Raw genomic sequence first — 26,354 nt, forward strand, 5'->3', positions numbered from 1 at the left:
CGTTCAGTTTTACATAATTCAAAAATATTACCCCTCATAACCTTGATATATAAAGCGATGATTTTAAACATACTAAACGTATTAACAATAATCAGCTGAATGTATCTGTTACCGAAAATCTGTACTTTCAGTAAGATTTCAAAAAAAGACAATACTATAATTATTGATTAGAATCTAATATTTATGAATCAGTAGATTTGTATACGGCTGTGTAAGACCTGTCGGTAGGCAGTCAAGGTGCGTTACATAGACCAACTATCGCTTCTGCTTTGTGTCTGCACGTAAACTCCTACACGAATGACGTTTTTACCAGAATTTAAAATATAGTGTTAGATAGGATTCTACGAAGATCCTTTTTACCTGCCAATAAAAGACGGAGTAAACTCCTACAAAGACCTTTTTTTAGATAGGGGTCAAAGCTACATACCATAGATGCCAAATGCTTAGTAAAAATAATCTGTCACCTAATACGACGCTCTGTCATTATCGAACTGATGTGATGTGCGTTGTACTCATATAAAAATTAACACTATATCGTGTAGGATTTAACACTATAATGTTTAGGAGTTAACACTATGTGCATATAAGAAAATACCTACTTTTGTAGAAATTTGTAGTTTCCCTCCGCTTTCTATCCAGTCGCAACATCTGGTGACAACACTGATCTAGCAAATCTCCTCCCCCCTATCTCGTATATCGGACAGCGGAAGGGATAGTTACCGAAACCGGTGACAATCGGGTTAACACTTCACCACGAGCTTTTGTTCTGGGATCATCCCCCAGAGGCGCATGCCGCGAGTCCACCCGATTTCAATGAACCAACATCTGTCATGAAACTGTCATGTTAGACTAGTCGTAAGATATATTGACCCTCTCTACTTCTCACCTAGGAACAAATCGGGGTGATTTCTTCATTAGAAATGTATAATTATTCCGACTGTTACTTCCCACTGATCGATTTTTACTATTAATAGAATCAAATAATTTCTTTTTCTCTAATATTCGAGTAAGCCTAGGTATGTGCGGAACTTTTAAATACCTTGCTATGTTATGCAGTTGTTATAGATATAATTCACTTTTTTGAAAATCGGACTTTTTAATTTGAACTACTCTAATGTATGTTAAATATTTTTTTGTTTTCTAATCTACGAGCATATACATTTTTATTTAGCTTGTAAAATGTAATTTGTTCTTAGAATTAAATTGTAATATAAATTACAAAAGCTTTAATGAAAAAATTAATACGAATACAAATAGTTCATAAAGTGGTATTAAGTTATTAACATCAACTCATTTTTACCAGACATATAAATTTAAAGTTGTTTCATGTATGATTTATATATAAATAAAATTAATTTTATGAAAATATAATTTAAATTATTAGGTTTTAACCTAATTTATTGAGTTAAAATGTAATGTAATTAGATTATTTAATTAAAAAAAAACTATAAAATATTCATCATTTTTTTCACTGAATGTATTTTTTTTAGATTATTATTCAAAGCTTATTTGTATTTATTTTCTGTCATATCTCGAAAAATCAACATAAAAATCGGATGACTTTAATCAATTTTTAATTTTTTAAAAAATGTGATTTGTTTTGACTAAATTTTTTGATTCATAAATTAGAGAAATTTTGAAGCGTTTAAGAATTTAAAATTAATGAAATCAAAGCTGATTTTAAGTCATACTCATTTGAAATTGTTTACATTTATGTACACAAAAATACAGAAGTCATAGTAATATAGAGAAATTTTACGTATTATTCAGCTCATAAATAAAACTTTGTAAATCACATACGATTAATTAAAAAAAAAAAAAAAATAAAAATAATTGTTATTCGATTTGTGATAATAATCATCTACATACTAGCCAAATTTTCTTCAATTCAGTTTTTAATGTCAAATTTCTTGTAGCCTTGTACACCTTGTATACTTTTATATAGGTGCTTTGTACATTCATTTTTCAAGTTTTACATAAAATTACGACTTATTTCTTTGAAAGAAAATGGTTTTTCGTAAACTATGTTTATTTTTTTCGAAATTGTATATAATTTTTTATGTTGCTTTGAAAAATAAGGTATTTACCTTCCTAGTATAATTTCTTATCATACGGCAAACTATATATTTACAATGCACTATAGAGTAATTTTATCATTCGATAATGTATATATAGAAAAAATTACTATTGCAAAATCAATACATTAACCCAAAATGTAAAAGTAATAAAAGCTAATATCCATTGTTTTACCTATAATAATATACTATAGCTTAACTACCTTAAACTGTGTGCAGTTAAATTCGAAATTGCAATGTCTGTTTTTTAGATTCAATCGGTAGATTATAGTGAATTTAATATTATAATATTTATTATTATTCTTCGAATAGAATACCTTTAGTGATATCGAACGGGTTTAGTCCATTCAGTATTACTTAAGGTATTCTAAACCCACATAGGTGAATATGATGATTTTAATTTGTTCGATTAACGTTTCTCCGGTCTCAAAGGGTCGTTATTGATCAGTATTATAGATACTACCAACGGTAAACGATCTCCTCATTGATATACTCGTATTTATACGGCCTGTTTAATACCTCGCGATAATAAATATATGTTACAGATCTCTATGCAAACAACATTATCCAACTGAAAAAAGTTTTTGTAGAAAAAGAACCATTAAAATTACTTCGTTCAAATTACATCGATAAGTTTTTATAACTTTGGTTTTATTGTTATGCAAATTAAGTTGGTGGTTGAAAGATACAAAAGTGAACTGTTTGGAAATTTGGCAGCATTGTTAAACACGGAATGCTGTCTTTAATCACCGTGGCGATTTAATACTTTCAACTATTTGTACAATTTTGAATTGTCAAGTTTAGTTGCCAATGTTTAATTATTTCTCGCTGTATATGAAAATTACATGCAGTGTTTGAAAAATGTTCAGAGTGTTATTTTGCGTTGTATTTTAAATAGTGTATATTCTACGGTCTTTATTTTCTATAGTGTCTAATCTGCATATGCACGTTTAAAAATGAATAAAATTATTTTTATTTTTATGATATTATTCCGGCAGTGTTTACGAGTATTAGTATAGATTGTTGTATGAAAATTAAAATATATATAACCAACAATTTTTTAACCTTTCACATAGTTAGGGTGAATAATGAAGTGTGATTTGATCGATAGATCTTATAAAAAAATGTGTAATTATATATTAATACTTGAATTTTATAGTTTCGCACTCTCTAATCCAGTAAAAATATTTAAATTACCTTGTAGATATTACATAATAAACTTAAAGTTTATTGAAAATCGTATAAATAATCAGAGTTTGGTACATTTACATCCTACTGCATCCGAATTATCTGAACATTATATGAGCACTCAATATCATAGTGCACTAGTTCGAAGTATATCTATTGCCGTAGCAGTAAGGATGCTTTTACCAGATTAGTCGGTAAATTGTAGTTTATGAAGTTTTAGTATCACAGGGAAATACTTTACGACTTATGTCATTGATGGTTAAAAAAAAAAAAAATTGCAACAAAAAGACTGATGTTATTAAAATAAAAATAGTTATCAACGATAAAAATATATGATTTTAATAAGTATATGTTTATCGGGACAGTATATAAACTGATTTGTACATTTAATGTAATTTTATCCGATCTGCACGTCTTGTAATCTTACCAGTTAGATGGAACCCATTGCATACGCATTGCTCCATCGACGTTAACCTACTTTTGTTAATATGATATTTAAAATTCTGTGCTGGTTATCTCATCCAGATTAAGTTATATATTTTATCAATATTTTAGAGTATTTTCATAGTTGAATTATACATTTATAACCCATAGAATGTATATAATATTTTTGGAAAAACTCTCATGAAGTGTTTTTTATTTTATGGATACAGGTTAATTTACAATTTACTGGTTTTAAATAGATGTTATTTGTTTTTATACGATAATAGTATGGAGCATTTTTAATAATTCAAGAATATTGTTTTTAAAAACAATTTTTTAAAAATTTAATTTAAAGCACTACCGGGTTATTCAAACTTAAAAATCTATTATTATTATATTAATATTCGTTTGCTTATGATATAAAACTAAAAATCTATCAGCGAAAATTAACAGAATTTAAAAATTTAAAAAAATACGTAGTACATATATTATTATTGACAAAACATCAACATTATTAATCAAATAAAATATCTATCGAAAGATATAACACTTAATGGATATTAAATGGATTTTTATTATATGCTAATTAATATAGTCTAACAAAATAAAAATATATTTGTATTCGTATTTATTAACATTATATTGGCTACTAAATATTAAAGTTTTATTAACCATAATATTGCTATGAATGATTTAGGTATGACAAACCAAAATAATATTGTAAAAAATACATTAAAATATTTGAGTCCTTAGAAAAAATAACTTTCAACAATATTACTAAAAAAAATATTGATGTCAACTATTAAATAGGTAAAAGTGTCAGGTTATAAAATATGTTACGTAGAAGTTATTTTCAACAAAACCGTTTTTAAGAACTAAGTACCTATTCATTAGGAGTATATCTGTTTGTTATGTTTTATTTAGTTTGTGTTAAGGTTTAGATTTTAATATTGTGTGACAACCATATTCAGTGTTGATAAAGATCTTTTAAAAAATATTTTGTTCATTCCATCATTTTTTATCAGAGAAAAAACTATAAATTCTTTTCAGCAGTTTGGATTTTCACTATGGCACTCAAAAAATGGACTTGTTGTCCAATTCTCTTTTTTTTTTTTTGTATGCTTTAAATTAAGAGGTTAAAATATTAAAAAAATGCATTAAAATATGAATTCAATTTTTTGATTTCCTAAAATAATCGTATTTATGTTAATTGTTATAAGTTTACGTTCAGACACTAAAGATATATACAGAAAATACCTTTCAATCAAAGTTTTTTTAAATGTTATTTTGAAAACATTTTTTTTATAAATTTTTGTATCGATTATTTTAAATTTATCGTTTTATTTTCTTTCATTAAGAAGAAAATTTTTTTATTAAACAGAACCAAATTTTTGGAATACTTTTTCTTTCAATTTTTTTTTTAAATGTTTTTATTGTATCATCAAACAATTAAATTATAAATGTCATTGCACATTTCACGAATAAAAATAATAAATAGAAAACAATAAATAATAAATCATTAAAAATAATATGAATTAACGATTTATAAATTGAAAAAAAAAATTACAAATATTTATTTCATAATTTGTAAAAGAATATTCAAATGATTGTATTAAATCAATATAACTATTAAATAACTAAAATGTGTATTTTCTTCATTTTGAACAAAAATTAAAACTTTTATCTAGTAACCTTAGTAATAACATACATTTATATAATACATTGCATTATTACAATTCTTTGAGGATTAATTAAAAAAGATGATATTATTATTGGTTTTCCATGAATAATTTAATATTATACACAAATATAATATCCAATAATATGCGATGAACTTCCTAATCTTGTTTAAATAATCATATTTTTAAAACAAACATATATCATAGTATGCTTATTTGTTACGGATTATGTAATTTTAATTATAAAATATATTATTTAGATGAATAAATAATGATAATAATTAGAGTACGGATTTTGAAGGCATTTGCCTTTTTTTTCTATTGCTCTAAAACGAAGCTATGTCAGCTACAAATTCTATTTATACTGAATTACTGCTATGCACGACATTTTATTTTGCTTTTTTTTTGCTTTTTTTGCGTTTTTTTAATATTTATGCTTTTTTGGGCATTTTTGGTACATTTTTCAAAATGTGTTCTAAATAAACGTATTTGAAACGTATTTTTTAATTTTTATTTTATTGTAAAATAATGTGTTTTCCAATATCGTATATTGTATATGGCTGGCTCAATCGATTTTATCTCGTTATGTTTGATTTATAGGTATGTTTATCGATGTAATTTAGATACGTATATAGCTTATTGAATATAGTAAATTATTTTATCTTGAAACGACAATAAACACAAAAATTTGCTTTTGCTCTGGAAATTATCTACTCAGAATTACAGTTTAGTTTTCGTTGCAACACCGTATAGTTCGTTATTCTTACCGATAGTCACTTACAAAATGCCAAAAATTATTAATTGTAGTGCTCGTCTTCGCAATTTTGTAAAAGAATTTGGTGAAGACATTTTTTCTTGTGACAATGCTGTACTTTTTTGTAAAGTATGTGGTGTTAAAGTATCTGCCGAAAAAAAATATAATATTCAACAACATATCGTTAGAGGTAAACATATCCAGCAGCTAAATATTAGAAATCAACAAGAAAAACCAAAATCTCAGCTTCTAGTCACAGGTATGTCAATGAAGTCATCATTCAACGAAGAACTGTGTAATGTTTTTTTGTCCGCAAATATCCCTCTCACTAAATTAAATAGGTATACCAACATTTCGCGATTTTCTGCATAAACATACAAAACAAATTATTCCTGATGAGTCTACGCTTCGAAAAAAACTATATAGATCAATGCTATACAAATACTATTATTAAAATTAGAGATTACGTCAGGAACAAAAATGTATGGGTGTCAATAGATGAGACTACTGACGTTGAGGGGCGATATGTAGCCAATGTTATAATTGGTACATTGGAAGTAGACAATCCTGGAAAAATATTCCTACTTAACTCAGAGGTGTTAGAAAAAGCCAATCACTCTACTATATCTAAATTATTTGCCAGATCTCTTTTTATATTATGGCCTGAAGGCATACTTCATGACAACGTTTTACTTTTTGTGTCGGATGCAGCACCATATATGGTAAAATCAGGAAAATCTTTACAAGTTCTTTACTCAAAAATGGTGCATATAACTTGTTTGGCACATGGCCTACACAGAGTGGCAGAACAGATCAGAATAAATTTTCCAGAAATTAATAGTTTAATATCAAATATTAAAAAAGTTTTTTTAAAAGCTCCATACCGTATAAATTTGTTTAAGAATTTTGCTCCGGGTATTCCTCTACCTCCAGAACCAATTATTACTCGTTGGAGCACTTGGTTAAATGCCGTAAACTATTATTGTGAACATTTTCTACATATCAAAAATGTTATACTTCAATTGGACTCAGATGATGCACTGGCTATTAAAAACACTAAAAAATTAGTCGAAAACCCAGAAATTGAAGAAAATTTAATCTACATAAAAAGTAATTTTGGATTTTTGGCTACTGAAATTACACGTTTAGAAACATCTGGTATGCTATTATCAGAATCCGTGTGTTGTATAGAAAAGGTTAAACAACAAATTAAACAAGCTTTGGGAAAAACGGGAGAAATGGTTACAAAAAAACTTGATGATGTACTAAACAAAAATTCGGGATTTAAAATTCTTACCATAATATCAAATATTCTAAAAGGCGAAAAAGTATTAAGAGAGGAACTTCCTGAAGACTTAACATGTGATGATTTAATCCATTACAAATTTGCTCCTATTACATCTTTTGACGTCGAACGTAGCTTTTCAAAATACAAGCATATATTGTCCGATCGTCGTAGAAAATTTTTATTTGAAAACTTGAAAAAAGTTTTGATTGTCCAATGCAACTCCGATGATATAGGTAAAAAAATCATTTAATAACTATTATTTAATTTATTTTTTATAAATTATCTTAAATAGAATAAATTCAATTTACAGATTAATAATTGTGGAAGAATGAAAACTCGAAGAAGCAGGGTTGTTAATAAGTTTATTATAATACCTTTTTTTTTAAATAATTTTAATACTTTTTTTGTGATAAATTTTTTTTAAAAACCTATTTTTAATGCTTTTTTTAAAGCTTTTTTGGAAGATTTAGACAGCTTTATTGCTTTTTTTTTAGTGCTTTATTTTAGTTTTTTATTGCTTTAAAATCCGTACTCTAATAATAATCATTTGCAGTATCATATCAGGAAGAATTACAATATTTTTATTTTGAAAAATATCTTAAGAAAAAAAATTAGGTATATTAGAATAAATTAAAGCGTTACATTTTATTCTATTAATTTAAAAACATTAAAAAATATATTTTTTTAAATTTGTGAATAGGAGTAGGTCAGAAGGAAATTTGGATTTAGTTTAAACAACGCTAATAATTGTCATAAAAAAAAAAACTTGTGCACAGCATATTAAGAATAACAAACGGCGACTCGAGTAGGCAATTTTAGTACATATGTGACGACAAACGATTTTACGCCATACATAATATAATAAATTATGCGTAGAGAATTTTTATTTATATATTTATTTATTAATTTTTCAATGCAGCAAGTGTATGCATTACAGAAAATATGAAAAATAAAATAAAATAGTAGAGAGGAACTTAAGAGTAAAGCTTAATTGAAAATGATTAATTAAATACATTGGTAATATGCTTAACATACGAGTATATAAAATTATAACTTATAAATAAAAACTGAATAATAAAATAGTATATAGTGGAAATTAAATATTATTTCTAAAATAAGACAATGAATTAAAAAATATAATAGCATTATTCATATTATTTATTAAATGGAAAGTACGATTTAGAGTAACCATAGTTAGTTTTATGGAAATTATTTTTAAAGGTTAAGTGTTGCCTTGAATTGAATGATGGAATAGCGGTCGGAAGTAGTGATAGGATTTCAAGGGAATTAATTAAGCCATTACGTAGTTAAAATAGAAATGCTATGTTATTAAAAAGTTATCTGTCAGTATAGTATTCTAAATTTAATTTAATACCACAGCGGTACTAGGAAAAACTTAGAAACTTATTTTGAATGCGATTAAGGCGTCCAATATTAGTTTGTTGATGAGGATCCCATATAAGCGAAACATATCTAAGGATTGAATGAACAAAGGATGTATTAAGTATTATTAACGCTTGAATATTATTAATGTCTTGATTAAAACGGTTAGCAAAGGTCAACATTTTTAACGATGTACGACAGATAAGTAATCTAAATAGTTGCTAAAAGATAGATCAAAGGAAAATACAATACCTTAATATGTGATAGATTAGACTTAGATTAATAAGTGAATTATTTATAGAATTATTAAAATTAATAGTATAATCAGTATTATAGAATGAAACAGAATTTCATTTTCTAAAATCAATTGAGAGTGCATTAATTTGGCACCATTTATTAAAAAATTTTAAGTTATTTTAGAGGATTTCACAATCTGAAATATTGTTAATAATTTTAAGTTGTTCGTAAAAATTTTAAATCTACATGAAAGAAAACATTGTGAAACATCGTTAATAAATATATTAAAGAGCTATGGAATGGTTTAAACGAAGAAAACCCTAATTCCACAGAATTAAAATTATTATTTTGGTTGGACTCAATGAATATATAAAAATCTAAGTTAGATATTTGTTCATTGAGACATAATATATCTAATTTGGTACACAATCCTCTAACATTTTGAATAAGCCATTAATTTTAATAAATTTAAAATTTACATTATTAGATTTTACATTGTGGTTAGGAGCTCTTACAGCAGAATTCAGTTTTTTGATTTCATAATAGTTGGAATACCGTTTTTGTAGCCGATAACAAGTTTCGACTCGCCGTTATTTCTCCGAAAGATAAGTATATTGCGTAATGAATTTTCTTTAGGTCGATAAACTGTAAAAAAAGTATTTGTTTTACGGCGTTTTTTAATTTGAGTTTTTATTCAGTTTTTTTACAGGTTACACACATAAGCTTAAACACATGTATTTTTTTATGTATATTTAATATTCATGAAGATAAATGCTTATCTTTACGTTGGATAAGATTACTTTAGCAAATATAAAGAAAATTATAATCTTTGTTTTTCTTCTCATTTGAACCCAGGATTAGGACTGGCAGTAAGTTGGTTTTACTAGCATGGTTAAAACTTTCTAGTTTTTTAGCTTTTTATTTACCCAGTGGTAGTCTAATCGACAGTTTTAATCCAGGCGAATGTGTTTTTTTGCCACACTTTGCCACTTTGCTGGCATTGAAAAATAACTAATTATAAACAAATAATTACTCAATTATTTTATAGCATTTGAAATTAAGTTTCAAATTCACTTCACGATGTAATTTTTCATTAAAATAAAAAAATAAAATCGTGAGAATTAGATGAGTAGTTTTAAAGAACATAAGTGACAATGATTTAATTTTCTCATTTATATATATATATATATATATATATATATATATATTATTGTAATATTATATATACACACATATATGCATATGAATTAGGATTAACGAGATGTTATAATCGTTACAGAAAATGCTCTATATCTGTGATAGGTTTCATTGAAGTAGATTACTTAATTTGCAATGCTATTCATGCCGTTAGGGTTAGTTTATAGCTTGAAAAATACCATGCATGGTATAACGTAGTTTGCTAGATGTTTTCGACAAATAAAAAGCCAGAAGAAATTATTAAAAATTATTTTCACGTTTCTTCTTTAAAAATGTAAATAAAACCCCCGTGGAAAAATGTAAGAAATTGGTGATTTATTATCGAATAGACTAACCGAACAGTGTTGTGAATATTAAACATTTCATTTTATTTTCATAAAGTTATTTTTTTAATTTTATTTTACTCATTACAGTAGACATTATAATACTATTGTAGTAAATGCAAGTTTGTAAAATACATATATTTTCAAATGAAGTAATTATACAAATTAAATTTCAACGCTTATGGAACGTAAGACTTAACAACAAATTTTATTGTAATTTGTTTGCATGTGTGTTATTATATAATTTAGTCCCACAACAAAGCATTATATTTAATATTATATTAAACAATATTCATCAATTTGGTAAGCACTAAATCAACAAATATCATATTAAGTAAAAAATATTACTTAAGTATATGTATATTTTCACATATTCACCAATATTGGCTTAAACTTAATAATTTTTTTACCTTTGTTTGATGCTAATTTGGATATTTCATTGATGATCGGTAGTAAGTTACTGCATTTCTACAAAATATAAATAACGTTATGTTAAACGCATTTTTCTTTTAAAAATATTCACATACACGGAGATACTAAAAAAGGCCTCGTAACATGCATAATCCTACTTATTCGTATCATAAATATTGATATTTTTGAAAAACATAATATTCTTATGTTGATAACTATTAAAAGTGATATTTCTTAATGGTTATGGTTGTCCTCACTATCTCGTTAGTTGGATCTGAATCGCGTTATTCGCATCATGTGGTCACAAACACCCGACGACGACCTTTTTGGTCTTAGCCCTTTGCTGCCATTTAGTGGGATATAAATCTGTCCGGATCCGGTCAACCCAGAGATCGTATTACACGTAGTCTGTATTAACTGAAGTAATCCATCCTGTTTTTTTTTTTTTTATTCCGGTACAAGAAACCAAGGGTGGTTTAGTTCTCATTATAATATGTTCAAATTAATGTCATAGCTAAAGATTTAGGATTTTTTTCAACCAATTTTCAGGTATCATCTTATTTTTTACATATATTTGTAGAACCCAACTACGACAAACACTGATTTGTATTTTTGGAAAAAAAAAATAATATTACCCAGAATTAGTTTATACTATATTTTTCCAACTTTTTATAATAATTCGTCATATGTTTGCACTCAAGACGAATCGCTATTTGTGAGATGCAAGTTGACACATTTGGATATTATAGTTTATATTAAAATACAATAATGTAGTATTAGTGAAATAAGTGATAGATGTTCACTTTCATTATTCAAACGATATAATTTGTTTCATTTATAAGTGGATTGTTTTTATATCATTAAGTTTTATTTTTTTGTTCGTAACTATTTATTAGTTTTATACAATTAAATATCATGAAATAAATAATTACATTAAGTAGAAACTAGTGTAGTTTTGTAAAATAATATGTACATTTTAATTAGTAGTCTTATAAATTAATCAGGGATCATGCTAATAAATTATACAGAACTATAGATTTTTAATAACTCTTAGTAACAATATATAAAATATTCTCATTTCATAAGCTATAAGAGGTATAATATATAAAATATCTTATGTAAAAAAAAAAAGAATAATTTTGTATTCCTGAATTTTTTAGTAGTCATTTATTCATATATAATCATAAATGTTATGTAGGTATATGTATTATCATATTTTATACGTATCATAATATGTAATAATGTGTAATTATGTAAAAATGTTTGCTCCAGTGCATAAATCAACATATCACTCTTCTGACTACTTTTATGCGATATTATATTGTTTATGAAAAAAACGAGATTAAAATGAATGTTTTTGTTTAAAATAAAAAAACGGTCAAAAATGAAATTATTTATTTAAAACAATAACAATAAGAAAAAAGTTTTAAAAAGTTTTGGTTTGCAGTTATAAGTATCACTATACACTATACCAAAACTTTTTCAACGGATTTTTTTTTCAACAGTTCATATGACACCAAGTTCCTCGGGATTACTATTAGTGTTATTTATCTTTCATTTAAATAACAATCCAATGAGAAAACTCTGGAAACACTAATCATATTTTCAATTCCTATCACTTCTTGGCTCCACAATAACTGTAATTTATTGAATGCAAAATGGAATCGTTTTATATATTTATTCATTTTATGTAGTTTATAACTTTTCGTTGAGATAACCGAAAAGATTAGGTGGGGTGTATATTGATAGACGATTTTCCGGATTTTAGGCGAAAAATATAGGCATAACGTTTTATAGTGTACAGTATGACGTTGAAAAAATCAAAAAAAAAAATAAGAGTTCTCATGGTACAATTTTATGATTTGATCTCGTTGATATTCTTTATTTTCTCAATTGTGAAACAATGAAACATCAAACGTCGATTAGACTGAAGATACGTTTCAGATGTTTACAATGGAATGCAGGAAGGTGTTCGTAAATATATATACTTCAATTTCCGTGTATATTACGTTTATCGAAGATATTATTTATTACTCTCCGAGGATTATTCTTTGTAAATATCACTGCGTTTAAACTTCAAAGTAAAAAATCAATTCCATCAAAAGTTTTTATATTCACCAAAAAAATGTACGTATCATGTTTACTTTTATTCAATTTAAAATAATTTAAGATAAAAAAATATTTAATTTTATATATTTTATATAAAAATGTTATATATTTATTTTATATTTTTATTTTTATATTTATTATTAAGTACTCGTATTAATATATTTAATATTTAATTTAAAATATTTTAATTCAATTTAAAATAATTTTAGTATGTTCCTGGTTTCTGGTAATTGAAATGTTTTTTGTACGTTCAACGATTTCACATGTACCTTGGGCTTTAATGTTTCCAGCCACGAATTGTATGTTATTATCAGTGGTGGCATGAACTTAGAAGTACATATAATATTTTTACTCTACCAACCTTTACATATTTTTATTTTTTGATTTCAATTATGATGAAAAAAATGTTATAAATTTAATTTCTGATGTGAGTGGCTTGAGTATAGTCAATAGTTTTTGAAAAAATTGTGAGCTTTATTGATTTTAAAACATTTCTATAGTAAAAGTATTGTTATTGTTATTGTAGTTTATTTATTCAAAAAGGTGCGTGCGGGAACCTACGAGTTCATAGTATAAGAAAAAAATGATTAAGATTTATTTATTTGTTACTATTCTCACGAATCTCATGATGAAAATATTCTCTCTTAAATTCACCACTGTTTATAATTAAATTTACCATTTTTATTACGTACCAATCACGTACATTTACGCATCCAAATGTGTGGCATGATTATTTTTTTTTTGAAGTTACGTTTTAAAAGTCTGTTAATAAGTGGCTCGAAGAAGAATCCAATGACAAACGCAGGCCATTATTGTGTTATTCGAAAAATAATTAAATTATACTATCATTACTGTCGATAATATAATAATCTTCTTTGAACATCATGAATAATGCGTCGTAATATTTTTTATAATTTATGTGCGTTTTTGCAGCCTTTGTAGATATAATATCAAAAGTATATTATCGTGAATCTATTTAACAAACAAAATAATTAACGTCACAACGAAAACGCAGATTTTAGTTTTAGTTTAATAATTGGAGATGATATTTCTGTTCCATAGTAAAAATTTGGTTATAAATATTAATTCACGTGATAGAACTTAATATATTATAACAGTTGCGGAAAGAAAAACTAAAATCCAAATATTTTTAAAGTACAAACTGTTACCTCATTATACCTTATTGAATAGTTTATCTAATTTATAAAAATTGTGAATTTTTGTGAAAAATAATTCATAGATTATCTATAACATTTTATCTTAATGTTTGATCAATTTATCATAGTAATCATGGATTATTATAGTTTTAATAAAATTGCTAAAATTTTATTTTTGTATTATACTAAAATGCTTTGGCTATAATTTAATATTTTCCGAAAAACCAATGAAGTTTATTTGCTTTATTTTAACAAGTTTTGCAAATAATTTTAATATTAAAGATTTATTAAAAATAAAAATAAAAAATTATTTAATCGAACCAAAAATATAATTGGACCATATAACCTTCGATAAAATAAAAAAAATACGACTATTTGATTTTGGCTAAGATTTAGACTTATAATTTTTAATATAATATGCAACTTTTAGGTATAATAAAGATTGAATACAAAATCAAGTTAGAAAATTATAACAAAAAAGATTATTATTACTGGTGATTCATTCAAGATGACTGGTATAGATATAGATTACAATTCTTATTTTAGTTTTTGCTTGATAATAAATCAGTTAAATTATGTATTAGGAATTATTGAAATATAAATTGTAAAACTGATATAGACTGATCTCTGATCTACAGTGAACTTACCTTAACAATTAGCATTTTTTTTTATTGCACCAATGTTTGCAAGGATGTTAGCTTAACGATTAAATATGATATGTTAACTCTTTCCGGCACGAGAATAATGATAAAAAAAATACCCTACTTGTACACAGATTGAAATTTTCTAAAATAACCTTTATTTGAAGTAAATTTGACTTTTTATATATTAATATATCACAAAAAACAAGAATTAAAATTTTTTGATTTTTAGTTTAAGTTCTGTGGTAGGTGGGATGACATGTGCCCCGCCGTGCATGAATGGGATGGACCTGGAAAATGTTTAAATTTATTTTTTTTATTTTTTATACATAATAGTTAATTAAATCTTACTTTTTATGCATTGTGGTATTCAGCAAAACGATTCCGGGTTTTCCCTAAGCATAGGAGAACTTCACAAACGAACTGTAGGCACAATCGAAATACCATTATCGTATAAAATTCGTGGAAAAATATTGATATATCTTGATTTAATTTTAAATCCGATTAATAACAGTATACACATATATATTAATAGAACAGGAAAAATAATATCCATTAATAGTATAAAACAGAAAATAGTTTATAGGTGAGTTATTTTTCGTACCGCCGTGCAGCAACGGTCGGCGTTTTGGTGGGATAAACGTGATCCCGCTATGCTAGAAAGAGTTAATGTGTGCAGGTGTAATATGTTACAAAGATTATTAAATTAAAAATCTAGCGAAATCGTTAAAAGAAGTATTAAAATAAGTACAATTAATACTAGAAATAAACATGAAAGAGGTGGGTAAAAAAAAGTTAAAAAAGAGGCTTACTATTAATAGGAAAATCTAAATTAATTGGTTTATAAACTTTTTCTGTTGAATGGTTGACAAAAGCAAGATAAATAGATTAAATAATTGACACTTGAACATAAAAGATACCATGCACGATGTAACTATATACCTCGATATAACCCTTATATCCTTATAAAGTTTGTACAATCTAATAGTTATTACCATGTGGTTTTCAGTATTGTATCGAACGGACTTTTAGTTAAACACATAAAAAAAAAAAAAAAAAACAAAGAATGCATAGTGACATTTATTAAGCATGTAACTTATATAGAGCCCAACCTTTTTTTTTTATTGTAAATCTCTTCATATCGATTTTTTTGTGAAATGATGAAATGTCTATTAAAAAAGAAAACGCTTCTAATTTTAAATTACTCTACAGTGAGCTTAAAAATATTGTAACTTGTAGATTATAAAATCGTTATGATATAAGGTAGGCATAATATTGGTATATACTTGTAATATTGTAATGCACATATGCTGACATAATATTTTTTTTATTTTATTCTATTTATACATCTGACAGAAATGTATAGAGCAAAATACATCTCAAGAAAAACAATTAAATTATAATATAATTATATATATATTATATATTAAAAAGTTAAAAACAATACTTCCGAGTTCAAGATTTAAGATACACTTCATTTGGAGTAAAAATGTAGGAGACTAGGGTTAATCATACGCATGGTGGTACCTTAAATAACGTTATTGCATAATATGCACTATATATACGTAGTATATAGTTTGTCTTACAAATGCTGTTTTCAAAAACCTGTTTATTACGGTACACAATCCTAGATATTTGAAATTTGACCTTATCGAGTAGACATATAACATTGATCTTACCATGAATTAAATTACAAATAAATCCTATACTTAGTTTCAAGATTAGATAAATTATAAAATTCCAATATCGCTGTATAATTGTGAGTAGGGTGAAAAATTTTTAAAACATATCTAGCAAATGAAAGAAAACATTATTGAACCTTTTCAATTTTTTGAAAATCTCTCTGAGGATAAGGGGTTCATAAAACAGATCCGTGTTCTAAAATCGACCGTACTAAAGATGTATATAAAGTAAAGATGTAATTAGATTGGTTGAAGTCCGACGCATTACGATAAATAAAACTCAAAATACGTAGAGCTTTGCACGTAATAAACTCTACATGATTACTAAAATATATCGAAGGCACCAATGTAAATCCTATATTTTCTAAATGATTTATTAGAGGTAAGAGTTTATTATTAATCAAGTAATCAAAATTGATTTTATTACGTGTTCTGAAAAATGGCATTACATTAAATTGTTCATAGTTTAAAGAAAGTCCAACCATTTTACACCAGTCTACCAGTTTAAGTATAGAATTTTGCTTTTCAATACAATCTTCTGGATATTTTATTTTATAAAAAAAAAAAAACGTTTGCATCGTTTGTAAATTAAAGTATTATATGTATAATAATATAGTATGTTCGATGGAAATATTAAATAAGAGTGATGAAATGTGTATAATTTATAAGACATGAGTATAATAAGCTCGTTATATGTCTGTGTGTAATGTACGACATGTGACATGAAATATATACAGGATAACCGCCTGTCCTAGATAATTCAACCACTAATTAGAATTTGATCACTGCCTTTATTTATAAACGTTATATAAGCGGTAATCTATTGGTTCACAGCAGCGATTACCCGTTTCTTTCAGAAGTTTTCCTTTAAATTTCCTACTACTCGTATATTAATCACGATTTCATAAGTATTCAAAGATTTTTTGTCATTAGATATCATCGTGAATTAATATATGTGTATATATATATATATATATATTCCAATCCTGACTATATAGCTTTTTTCTTCCACAACATATCTTTATAAAATCAGTCTAACGAGCCATTCGTGACCATTCATTTTGCCTCAAATTTGACTACGGTGATCTTCTAACTAGATTATCATTTAAATAATTCCTCATAAGTAATGTTATATAAGTTCAGTTCATTGCTACAGTTGTTTTGCAGTTCCGAGCTTAAGACTTAATTATTTTTCTGCTGGAGTTATTAAACTTTTACATTAACATTAAATAACATACAATATGTTTCAAATAAACATTTCAAGTAGAATATTACCAACTGATATCGATACTAATTATATGTTTTTACCATTATAAAGATTTCTTTTATACTAAGAAAATAATAATTATCTTTATTTTATTGTTGATTATGTTTAATCTTATATGCTGTGAATTATAATAGGTACATTTTATTATTTATTTTATGTTTGTATTATTATGTATAAAAGTGCATTTACACATAACCGATTTGTATCCGTGATATCCGTTCAGTATCAGACATCAGTCGAAATGGTTCTTAAAGTTTTTCTATACCAATTTACTTCAGTAAACTTTACGTTAGTATGAAATGCATGTTTGTACGGTTTTGTGTTATAATAAAATAATTAATATTCAATTCCAGTTTACTAATTAATTTTTCAATCTATTATCATTACATTTTTATTAATAATTGTTATATTAAAAATATGGCTGAGAACTTTGATGGTATAGAAGATTTAACTGTACTTGCATTGTCATAAAAACAATTCAGGCGGATGTTTACATTGTCCCCTACTTTTTGTAACCGTATCAGTGAAATCCCCAAAACATTGTCTCCGGCAAATTTAAAAACACAGATACGAACGATGTGGAAACGGAACGGATACTGAACGGTGATGTGTACGGGCACTGAACGTTTATGTGTAAATGGACTTTAAGATAGATATTGTTCGTGTTGTTTACGTGACTCGCTAGTAATTGTCTTTTACGGGGTTTTTAGTCGTATTCAAATTTAATGGATAAATTCATAAATTATTACTGACACCATATATTTTAATTGTTTATTTTTTTTTTTTACTTGAATTCAATTCCTCATTAATGATGACTACATTCAATAAAAATATATTCAAGATACATTAAATCTAATGACATATATATTATAGTTTTTATTTTTTCCTATATTCATTTTCATATGTAATCAACTGTTGATTATCATACATTAAAAGTTTAGTGCATGTATAATTTTATTATTTTAAATAATTAAAAACAAGCAAAGAACGCTGGTTAAAGATTAATTAAATTTATTTTTAACTTTAGAAAGTAATTCATAGGAAAAGAATAGTTTATTTAACAAAATTAAAATATTATATGAAGGACTAAATTTTAAATTATGATTTATTTTTAGAAGGTGCATTTTGATTTCGTCGAACTAAATGAAAATCGGTTCTAAATGGAATTAATATATTCGTCTTATAGTGCGAATCCATTTTATAATTTTACTGTAAGTACTTATAAGATAATTTATTTTCAGTGATTTCATTGTTTGCCATGGAAATTGAGTGTTGGACTTTCGATATCGACTTTTCGTATGAAAAACTCAATTATGAAACGAATTTGATTAATAAGCGAACAAGTATAAAATTGTTTTTGTTTTATATTGCTTTTAACTTGGAATATAGGTTGATTTATTTTATTGTATTTCTGTTTTTATATTATTAACTTATTTTTATTTATTGATTTTTAGAATTGTTAACTACCCAGAAAAATATGATATACATTAAAAAAAAGAAAAACTAAAAATAATATTATTTAATTAAAAATCAAGTAAAAAGTTGCATTTCATATGAAAGTTAAAATGAAAATAATTACTTTTTCTTTCTAAAGCTCTTCTACTAGTAATAACCGTAACAGATATACCTACTAATTAACTTATTTAACTTATACCTATATCCACCATATAATATAATTATTAAACTATTTATTTCTCAGTTACGCTTTTTAAATTTGCTAGCTATTTCGATGTCCCTAATTTTGTTTGAAATTAAATCGAATTAAATTAAACAATTTTTTTGTAGATTTAAAATGTTTGAGCTGGAAATGTCCTAGTTTATTATATAGCTGTTATATGATTAAATTTCTATATAAATTAAAATTAAAGGATATTTTATACTTATGGTTTGAAAATTATCATTTATGGTCCAAGTGAAAAGCATTCATATGTAATACAAATAGTTAAAGTATATTTTAATTTGAAATAATATAAGTAATTTTTTCTTTGTCCTCTCAATATAACTTGTATTAAATGTTAATAATTGTATGTAATCTATTGTATTCTTACTCCTTGGAGTGTTATTTTTTAAGTTAAATAAATATATTTTTAATCTTACAATCCAAGAACATATTATTTATTTATTTTTAGAGTTTTTAATTATATAATATTTTTCTACCTTTATTAAAAATAAATGTATCAATAAATAGTTTGTAAAGATAAATAAATAAATGAATGTTTAGCTTGGAGTGTTATTATATTTGTAATGTTCAATCGAATTCGAATTACAAATTCATCAATAGGTGTATTCAAAGTCAATAAAATGTATTTATTTACTTCTATGTATAAACTATTTATTTATATAATAATTTATGAGTATTAACAATTTAATAATTTTTGTTTTATTTTATAACTTAATTATTCATTATAAATGGTCGATTGTCAAATAAATTGTTACAAATCATTATATTATGTTTAAAAATATAGTACAGTGTAAATGTTAATATTGTTTTTATATTAATATTTATAATACATAATATAAAAACAATAAAATTAAATAATTATAATAAAATTAAAATATTTATAATACATTTATCAAATAAACTCCCATTGACGCTTTAATCAGCTTTTGATAAAACTTTGATAATTATTCAGAAAATATTTTAATGCCGAAATAATAGTACAGGTTAAGTTACCAAATTATAATTAAATCAATAAGTTATTATTTCGATTTAATCATTCATGCCTCCTTATATTATTATAAAATATTTACCAAATAAACCATTTGTAATAATTAATTTTAATAGAAATTAAATTTACATTTGTAATTATTTTTTAAAACATTAATTGAAAACGTATATTTATCACCAGTGGCGTATCCATGATTTTATATGGGGAGGGTATAAACACTTGTTTGGGCATATTAGATAAGAAAGGCTTTGAGATTTCATCATTCACATGTCTTGACCAAGTTTTGAATGTATTTCCAGTATTTGAATATAATTTTAATAATATTTATTAAAATATAATTTATGCATACATTATGCAACATGCGAGACTTATCTTATCTAAATACGAGTAATCAATTCATTAATATAAAATGTTTATATATTTTCTAATATATTATAAAATTAATAGGTACATATTATTATCTTGTGGAATTATTTTACAACGACGAGCATGCAAAAATTATATGATAAATATATAGAAGATTCTCGGCTTGCATTATTAAAAGACCTTACTTCGAAATTAAAAAAACAAAAATATGTATTTTTGAAAAAACAAATTAACGATCTTGAAAATTAAATAGCTTCTTATGAAGTGTGTTTAAAATTAGTCAAACAAAAAAAAAGGTTAAGAGATGACAAATTAATTCAACATTGTGCAATAAAAATGGCAAATGCTTTTGGAAACAAAGAAATGGCAAGTAAATTTGAAATCGTATCACTTCCTCATCAAACTGTTAGTAGAAGAATTAATGAAATGAGTGATTCTATATCTGGAATGCTTCATTATGTAATACAGAATTGTAAGTACTATTTTTTGCATTAGATGAAAGTAATGATATTTCCGATAACAGTCAATTAATCATTTTTATTCGGACAGTTGATAAAGATTTTAATATACATGAAGAATTACTTCAAATAAAACCATTAATTACTGGAAATAGGGGTATAGATATATTTGAAAAATTGAAAAAAATTATTTCAGATTTTGGTTTGCTTGACAAATGCACTGGTATAATTTCTGATGGTGCGCCAGCTATGATTGGTGTACATACTGGTATAGTAGGAAATTTAAAGCAAATAGATTTGAAATGTTTATTTATTCATTGCATTATTCACCAAGAAGCGCTTTGTGGCAATTTTGTTAAAATTAATAAAACTATGAAAAAAGTGATAATCATTGTTAATTATATTCATGGTGGTAGCAAAGATACAGAGCATTTATTAGATTTTTAGAAGAAATGGAGAGTGAGTATGGTGATATCCCGTTACACTGTGAAGTAAGATGACTGAGTGCAGGGAATTGTTTGAAATCTTTTTTTGCATTGAAAAGTGAAATTTTTGAATTTCTTAAATCTAAAAATATTGGAAAACAGTTTTATGAAAACTTACAAAGTATTTCATTCATGAAGTATCTTGATTTTCTAACTGATTTGATGTCTAATTTAAATATTTTAAATTTAAAATTGCAAGGAAGAGGACAAAATATATGTCAACTTTATAGTTTTATTGAAGGTATTCGAAAAAAATTAGAAATATTTAAAAACGCATTAGAAAACAATCATCAGTTTCTAAAGGCAAGGCCTAGCGTAATAACCGATCTCTTTTATCACGTGCTGTGTTTTTTAGTTGCTAGTATGACGTGAAACTCATTCGTTACTCGATGTCGTTTAAGTACGATTGTCTGGGTCTTCCTTTTGGTCTTTTACCAATGATCTTCCCTTCCGAGATGTTCATGACAAAATAATTATGTCTTAACAGGTGTCCGATAAATTTCACTTTCCTTTTCATAATAGCCGTAATTATGTTTCTTTTTTCACATATTTTTTGCAAAATGGAGTCATTCCTTTTCTTCTCTGTCATTATTCTCTGACATCTCCATTGCTTCCAATCTTTCTATTTCATATTTCTTTAGGGTCCACGTCTCGCAGCCATATAGTAAAACACTCCAGATATATGTTTTTATGAAGCTCTTCCTAGTTTGTATGCTCAAGTTCTCGTTAGTCAGTAAAGATCTCTTTTTTTTGAAAACAATGACACTACATATTTTCCATCATGTCAAGAAATTAAAAATTAATCGGTTTGCTTTATTGAATTTAAAAAAATAATCACAATAATAGAATTTAATTCACGATTTAAAGATTTTAATGTATTGAAACCTAAATTTGAATTATTTAACAACCCAATGACAGTTGATATCTCGAAACAACCTGCCGATTTTCAAATGGAGATATATGATTTACAAGCAGACTGTTTTCTTCAATCAAAAGTAAATTTGCCTCTTGAAGAATTTTGGAAAATGTGTTCGCAAGAAAAATTCCCAGCATTACGGAATTATTCACTTGAAATTTTGTCATTATTTGGAAGTACGTATATTTATGAATCGGCCTTTTCTACGATGAATTTAATAAAGTCCAAATCAAAAAACCGTCTTCTAGATTCATTTTTAAAATCATGCATTAGGTTAGCCACGACAGGGTGCTCAATTTATTTCGAAAACTTGGTTAACGAAAAACAATGTCAATCATCATATTAATTAATTAACTAAGTCTAAATTCTAATTAGTTTTAATAGTAGGTAACTTAATCTGTAATGTAATAATGTGCGCATAATATAAAATTATAAAATAAAATATAAAAAGACAAAATATAATTTTTTTTCTTCTGCCGGCCCCCGGTGTGTATAAGAATGTGTAAATTGGCCCGTGAACCATAAAAGGTTAGACCACCCTGATTTAAACTAAAGGAGATACAATTATACGCAACTATGTTCTCTAAATATTTTATTAATAATTTAATTATTTATTTATAATAATAGTCATAATAATAAAAATGTTTCTACTTAGTTTGAAAAGTAAGTTAATTAATAAAATAATCATCCCAGAATGTACTTTCTGTGTGAATTTTGTTTTCCAATAAAGAAAAATAAAAACATATATTCACAATAATCTGAAATTATTTTATAAATAATATAACCAATGTTTTTCATTACGGGTTTTTAAATTCAGCTCATTTTAAAATTTCTAATAATCCATTCAAAAAAATTACAAAAATGTCGTTGACATTTATTATAACAATCTATAGTTAAATTCCATTATAAATGATAATTACTATAATTTATATTATTTAAATATACTATATTATATTATTACAATTTACATACACTACCATATTAAAATAGTTTTATTTGTTTTTATATTAGTATCGTTCAGCGTTTTACTAAGGCTTCGTTATATTTCTGTAATAGTGATATATTAATGTCATGCCTTTTCAACGAAAATATAGATACTATTATGCTAAATTTGATGAGTTAGTACTATTTACTTAGTTGCTCAAATACTAAAAATTGACTAAAATTTGACATCATCTTATTAAATTAAACACGGTTGGCTATAGATTTTGATTATATTTGGAGTAAATACAATAACATATATATTATATAACGTATATATTCACTAGGAGAAATAAATGAAAACTACTGTGCGACTATCTTGGTTAAATATAATATAACAACTAAGAATATTATGCTGGAAGTATATAAGTTACTTGGTTGTAACTTAATTAAATTGATATTGAGTATAATGATATACCTACTGTGCAATAAAATTATTATAATAATCTCATTCACATAATAATATTAATATATAAATTGTATGAGCAGTTTCTATTATTATTTAAAACAGCTTAAAAACAAGCACTAAATTATCACAGACGATATTCATATTAATATTGAAAATTCTGTAGATTCGTAAATAGATTTACAGATTATGATTGTAAGTAATAAGTTTATTTTTCGCAAAAACAACTTCTATTCTTGGGTGACAAATGGTATCAAATCTTGTAAGGTTCACTCATTTATTAGAAATATTAAGCGAAAATAATTTATTAATAAAGTAATCGTCTAAAAATTAGTTGATGCATATCTCGGGGAGCTATGCTGGGATTTATTTTCTTTACTGCGTAAATATTTTACGTATGAACATAAAATGTAATATATATTCAATGAATTTTACTAGTTATTAGTGATATATGCATTAAACAGCTCCAAAGAAGATATTTTTATTTTTACACTTCTAGACGAAAGCTACAGTTATCATTTTGGGCGTTTCAATTTATATTGTATTATAATTATAAATCTTAAAACTAAAAAAATTTTCTTCAATCATAATAGTAAAAATATATAAGTAATATCAACATAGTTACCTCATATAACTAATTAAATATTTAAATTATTATTATGTACATTAAAATGTATTATGTTTTTAAATTAATAAATGTATATAGAACAATTTAATCTTAATAAAAGTGAAAAAAAAATTAATATTTTTAAGGTGACTGAAGCTGATAAAAAAAAAAACTTGTAAAACAACTCAAATGCCAGACAAAATTTTAGAGCTTGGGATTGATTAATTTTAATTTAAAAAACAGATTTTACTTTGTATACTAGTCTTCGAGGTTCTGATTGAAGTGTACATTGATTTTTAATATTTTAATTTATGGTTATAATTTAATGATTTATTCATTTAATAATTTTTCTTTACATATTTTTATCAATAGGCATGAAGTATTTTTATTTATTGAAAAATTTTATAAATTTTTGGTTAAATTCTAAACTCTGTTAGATTTATAGTTTTCCAACCAAAGCATTAATTTTACAATCCATAACGTTGTTTTTTATTTCGATAGTATTAATATTACTGATTTATAATATTATATTGCATCAATCCTTTATTATAATTTTTTTTAACGTAATAGATTGTTATTATATACACAACTTTGCAAATCTATAGTGGGCTGAATCAATCAATTTCAAAACATTTACATAATCAATAGTCTGTGAATAAAAATAATAAATTTGTTGAGATATTCGATTATTTATTAGGGAATAAAGATGAACGTCAGAGCTAGTATACGTCAAATACTTATTGAAGGTTTTTCAAATTCATAGAAATATGATTATTGTATTATTTTACTATTGTATTATATTAAATATATCTAAGTCTGTTATAGCAACTTGACGATTCAGACCCATTTCTGGTTACATACTCAGAGCATACATGTTAATTGTTTTGCTGTTGTGAATTTTTTTAATCGTCATTTAATTGTGAATTGAACGTATAGATCAACTTAAGCAATTATTTATAATTTTTATACTTGAGCGTTGTGAATAAGTCACAAACGCTTGAACTTATTTCAATGGACAATTATTATTTTATGAATATTAAATAGCTGGTTGTAAATTTAGAAACCGTTATTATTTTTAACGTGATACAAGTAATAAGAAAACACATTAAGAAACCAATAAAAATACTCTGTGTATTAGTTGCAAGTGATTAAAAACTGTTCAATGTTTCGATTTCAGGTGTACCATATATTGCATCTAATGTTTATCGTCGAATCTAATACTTCTACACGTTGCGCAAACGTCAGTATAATTAAAAATAATCGGTGTTGTATCAGTTTCGGGATTTTAAAATAAATGTTTGTGTAAACAACAATCACAATCGTTTACTTCATGAATTGCATAATTGTCGACGGTTTATCGCAATTATATATTATAATAATATAACCGTAGAATCTATGTAATAATCTAAGCTTACACCTGTATAATAGCTGTCACTGCAGCGCCGATAAACATATTATTATTATTAATACTGTAGTAAGCTTGTGTCCAAATTTTGGCCAAAAAGCGGTATTTTGTGTCGCAGTACCTTCCACGGTCAACAAATACGTAATGTATTCGGCGGATCGGTCTTCACACTGCGACAGCTTGATGAATAATATACTGATGACTAGGGCCGTATTCAGGACAGTGCGAATAGACTTGGAAAAGAGGG

The 26,354-nt window shown here is 25.2% G+C and overlaps 1 protein-coding gene and 1 pseudogene across 3 annotated transcripts in view; one reads left to right on the top strand and one right to left on the bottom strand.

Annotated features, from left to right (window-relative positions):
• The window catches only part of LOC112688575 (RYamide receptor-like), a 106,941-nt gene that overhangs the window by 72,868 nt on the left and 7,719 nt on the right, over positions 1 to 26,354 (bottom strand). Inside the window, exon 2 of one of the 3 annotated variants that reach the window (XM_025561837.1) lies at positions 10,958 to 11,015. The exons of the other annotated variants lie outside the window; for them this stretch is intronic. The gene's annotated coding sequence lies outside the window, so the exon portion shown is untranslated. The remainder of the gene's footprint in view (positions 1 to 10,957; positions 11,016 to 26,354) is intronic. 3 annotated transcript variants of the gene reach the window in all.
• Positions 5,849 to 7,807, top strand: LOC112688574 (annotated as a pseudogene).

The sequence above is a fragment of the Sipha flava genome, unplaced genomic scaffold, assembly GCF_003268045.1.
Source record: "Sipha flava isolate LNK unplaced genomic scaffold, YSA_version1 39_pilon_pilon, whole genome shotgun sequence".
NCBI classification, from domain to species: Eukaryota; Metazoa; Arthropoda; class Insecta; order Hemiptera; family Aphididae; genus Sipha; species Sipha flava.